Genomic DNA, 5,000 nt, shown 5'->3' on the forward strand with positions numbered 1-5,000 from the left:
AACAAATTCCAAATTTCCTGCCCAAACCACCTGCAGTCGAAAGTCAGGCCTGGCCAGCAGGTTTGTGAAGGACTTGGGCTCCAACCATTCCAACCATTCCAACTTGGGCTCCAACTCCAACCCAGGCCAACCCCACAATAATGTGGGAATAATTATGGCCGTTAAAGAAGCAGTCGTAGTCGTAGTAGTAGTAGTTGTAGTAGTAGCTGGAGATAATGACACCATGAGTTAATGGTATAATGTGGTGTGTCACGTGACCAGTCGCCTGATACGACGTCGAGATCATGGCTTTTCAAACAAAGCAATGGAAACACTGTCAGCAGTTTGAACAATAGGATAACAGGGGTTTGTAAAAAGGACACCAATAAGGAAACTGACCAGGATCCCACCTAAAAATCGACATCATCATACACAGGTGTAAGATCAATACCCGGCGATCCGAGAAGGTATCATTAGAGTTGCGATGCCGAATAACAGAGCCAGTCCCGACATTGCTCAGCTGACACTACCAAATGGAAATGACTTTTTTTTCTTTTTCTTTTTCGGAACACCAAATTCCTTGGCTCGATCGTTCAAGAATATCTTTAAATGAGGACTGCCACGCCACCGTTGCCCCCCCCCCCGTTCGGATTCGACCGACCTGAGTGATCTCCAGCAAGCATCCCCAGCACCGAGCCGCGAAGGACCGGAGCCGTGCACGTAGCTGAGCGGCCGTGCGTGCTGTAATTGCTTGACCGCCCTCGCTGCCAGTTTCATGGCCGCAGACTGTAATTACGTGTGCTTTGCTCAAAGCCAACACACTGCCTGGTCCTCCTTCCTCGTATATAACCCTCTTCAATCTACGATTTTACACACCCGCCGTCACTTTCCATGCAATGCTGAACATAAATTTCCTTTCACTTTTTTCCTGTGCGCATAATGCCCCTCGCAACACCCCCCCCCCCCCACCACCATGTGCCTGGCTCGTTTACCTGCTCATGCAGTAGTGGAGCTTTATGAATCCGATTATTCATCGTATATGTCTTGATGCTGTCAAGTGGGTGCCAACTGTCATGATTTCAAAATTATTCATTTGGAGGACTATACTACTACCACTACCAAAGGGAAACTATATTTCACAAGTACCTACAATGCCACCACCATCATCAACCAATTTTTTTACTGATGAAAAACCTGCTATTCCACTTGTTGCTTCACTTCTCTCCAACACTTTTTTTTATATTTGGGCACCCCGGTAAAGAAACAAAGCAAGTCACGAGACCTCCTTGTTAACTTTATTTTTACCTGTGGAAAAATGGCAATATATAAAGCCAGGAAGTCAAAAATTGAGAGGAATGTAGTGGAACACAGTTCTGAAGACCTGCAGGCCTAAATACGCTCACACATTGTTGCAGAGTAGAAGGTGGCGGAATATTGAAACACTGTTCAAACGTTTAAGTTTAAGGAAGCCTGGACCATAAATGATGATACACTGTGTCGTATTTTCCCACAAGGTGCTTTGCTCTTATTTGTATAAATGTGTTATTATCTTGCCAAAACGAAGTTTTTGCAAGATATGTTAGTCAGCTTGTATATTTTTTTTTTGTTTTTTTTTGTTTTTTTTTTGGTCTGTAATCACGTATAAATCACTCTGCAGAGCACATTATCATAGGAAATTTTTGTAACTTCGCATATCAGAGGCCTATATAGGTCCCTTTCAGCGTACAAAATTTTGAAGGTCAAGGTCAAAGGTCAAGGTCACTTTGTCGCAAATCAGGGGAGTCGACGAAACCCTTATTTTTTGAGTAATTTTGATCGGATCGTCTTCAAACATCATGGGAATATAGTTCATGGTCTGGCGCTCAGCTGATTAATTTTTGGTGGTGATTGGCCTTGACCTTCATGTTTTTTTGTTTTTTTTTTGTCTGTAATCACGTATAAATCACTCTGCAGAGCACAGTTATCATTGGAAATTTTTGTGACTTCGCATATCAGAGGCCTATAGAGGTCCCTTTCAGCGCATAAAATTTTGAAGGTCAAAGGTCAAGGTCACTCACAAATCAGGGGAGTCGACGAAACCCTTATTTTTTGAGTAATTTTAATCGAATCGTCTCCAAACTTTATGGGAATGTAGTATATGGTCTGGCGCTCAGCTGATTAGTTTTTGGTGGCGATTGGCCTTGACCTTCATGGTTAGCACCTGAGGTCAAACATATTTGACCCCAAGGTCAAATTTTCAAGTTTTAGGAACCATATCGTGTAGTACCTCAAATTGAACACCTCGATGAGTGCTTTCTAGATATGTCAAGCTTGAGACATTATGACGTTATTTGGTGAGGTTATGAGGCAAACACATATTTTTCATGGTTACTCTGTTGAACGATTCTCATCGGAATCTCTCGTAGGCAGATATTCCTCAAGGAGTCGCTCCTGGTGGATAGCAGCTCTGTTCACCTCAGTGTGACCTTAAAGAAGTCACACGTGGTCACCTTTTGGCAAGATACGGGTCACCCTGCAGGTGACATTGGTTTATCTTTTTTTTGGTGATATTTTACCTCTGCTTTTGTCTTGGTAGTGCTTTCACTTTTAGAATGCTCTGCCTTGTCTCTTGCAGATCTAATCACGAAGTTGCAGAAATGAGGATGCTGAGCAACATTAACAGGAAAGTTATGTCTGAGCTTTCCTATGCCCTGAGCGCAAGCTTCAAAAGGTAAGCTTTTCCAACAAAAGCACGACTGACTACTACTGCGACGTCTAGTCTATTACTACTACAACGTAATACCTATTACTCATATTACTACTACTAATAATGCTGCTGCTACCTCCATAAATTCCTTCCTGGCCCCAATCATTCTTACCTTTTGGTGGGGCCAACTGGGGAACATTTTTGGGTCAGGTCTTTCATGCACGAACCACCAAGTCTTTCACAAACCAGCTTGCACTGTCTAATTGGTGTTTCACAGGCCACGTGCACCAACCCAAAATGCGTCGTCCCTCCAATTATCTCATCGATGTGAAGACTGTTGCCCCATATGCTAGCATCATTTGGTGGACATGAAAGATCCCATGTGTCCTTTGCAAACAGGAGATGAGTTATCGCCAGAATCCTGAGTAAATTCCAAATCCTTGTCCTTGCTACCACTGGGGGAGTAATGGCAAACCAGGCAGTGCAAAGGCCTTGGCATGAGCACCGAATTTGCCTTTAATTGGAGGCAGAGCAACATACACAGAAATTAGCACTTCAAACCTTTTAAAAGTTTATGACTGGTGTATATTGTATTTAACCACACATTTTCAACGATTTTATTATTTGCCTCATTCCGTCCATGTGAGGTGTTTGAGTAACTTTTCCAAATCATTTCCTCAGCCAAACTTTCCATGTGTATTACATACTTGTAAATACAAACCTTCGCTTCCCTGACGTGGAGGGGGGGTATTAAGTAGGGGGATTGAGAGAGGGAGAAAGAGAGGAAGCTCGAGAGATGGGGGGGAGGTGGGCAGAGCTTTGCCTCACCAAAAATGCTATATCGTGGGAGGGAGGGATGCGGAGAGAGAGAGAGAGAGAGAGAGAGAGAGAGAGAGAGAGAGAGAGAGAGAGAGAGAGAGAGAGAGAGAGAGAGAGAGAGAGAGAGAGAGACGGACAGAGAGAGAGAGAGAGAGAGAGAGAGAGACGGACAGAGAGAGAGAGAGAGAGAGAGAGAGAGACAGAGAGAGAGAGAGAGAGAGAGAGAGAGAGAGAGAGAGAGAGAGAGAGAGAGAGAGAGAGAGAGAGAGAGAGAGAGAGAGAGAGAGAGAGACAGAGAGAGAGAGAGAGAGAGAGAGAGAGAGAGAGAGAGAGAGAGAGACGGACAGAGAGAGAGAGAGAGAGAGAGAGAGAGAGAGACGGACAGAGAGAGAGAGAGAGAGAGACGCACAGAGAGAGAGAGAGAGAGGGACAGAGAGAGAGAGAGAGAGAGAGAGAGACGGACAGAGAGAGAGAGAGAGAGAGAGAGAGAGAGAGAGAGAGAGAGAGAGAGAGAGAGAGAGAGAGATTGAGATTGAGATTGAGATTGAGATTGAGATTGAGATTGAGATTGAGATTGAGATTGAGATTGAGATTGAGATTGAGATTGAGATTGAGATTGAGATTGAGATTGAGATTGAGATTTTGAGATTTTGACTTTTATGTCCTTTTATTACAAAAAAAAAAAAAAAGTATAAAAGGTAAAAATTCAATACAACAAAGCAAAGGATTATATACAAGAGTGGAAAAAAGAAGAGCAGAAATCAATTCAATTTTCAAGTAATCGATAAAGCATTGATAACAATTTATACACAAGGAACACCCCCAAAAAATACATTCGAGAGAGGAGAAGATGATAAGAAGAGAGAAAGCAACACAGGCTCCACACGTACCGCCAGAGACTGAGCAACAGCCCCTTGCGTTTGCACGTGCGTGCCAAGCGAGAGAGAGAGAGAGAGAGAGAGAGAGAGAGAGAGAGAGAGAGAGAGAGAGAGAGAGAGAGAGAGAGAGAGAGAGACAGAGAGGAAGAGAGAGAGACACAGACACTTTTGGCCTCTTGATTGTTTGGGATCGTGATGCAACAAGAGAAGTTATACCAGTACAAGCAAATGCCTGAGCATTGCCCAACAAAGAAACAAGGTAAATTAAAACTTCAATGTAAGTACACCATCAACAAGTTCACATAAGGATGTGTTCACACACCACTGTTGTGAGAACAGTGTACAATCACTGGAATTAATTTCAAGGTGCACTCGTGCTGTGACCAAGGTTTTAAAGAGGTAAACAACATCGGAAACAGAATCACAAACATCTTGAAGTTTGCGTTTCCTTGACATGTATATAGCAAGCTTCGCTTCAGAGGACAAATAATTTGCTAACAGGCACTCGTATTTACGCTGGTGGAAGATGCTAAAACCGTAAACAAAACCACAACAAGTAAAAGTTAGGCCAAATCCCCGGATAGCACGTGATAAGACTGTAAAAAGGGGTGCCAACCTTGAGCAATCAATAAAAATGT

General features: G+C 43.2%; 1 long non-coding RNA gene across 2 annotated transcripts in view; it reads left to right on the forward strand.

Annotated features, from left to right (window-relative positions):
- The first annotated feature begins 795 nt into the window (after nucleotides 1-795).
- The window catches only part of LOC147028636 (uncharacterized), a 48,112-nt gene continuing 43,907 nt past the window's right edge, over nucleotides 796-5,000 (forward strand). Inside the window, exons 1-2 of one of the 2 annotated variants that reach the window (XR_015057651.1) lie at nucleotides 796-2,497; nucleotides 2,594-2,689. This is a non-coding gene — a long non-coding RNA (uncharacterized LOC147028636). Of the gene's footprint in view, nucleotides 2,690-5,000 lie in introns of both variants that reach the window. The other variant, XR_015057650.1, reaches the window with a different exon arrangement.

This window comes from Eptatretus burgeri, chromosome 4 (assembly GCF_056783735.1).
Source record: "Eptatretus burgeri isolate ZD-2024b chromosome 4, Ebu_testis_v1, whole genome shotgun sequence".
Lineage (NCBI taxonomy): Eukaryota > Metazoa > Chordata > Myxini > Myxiniformes > Myxinidae > Eptatretus > Eptatretus burgeri.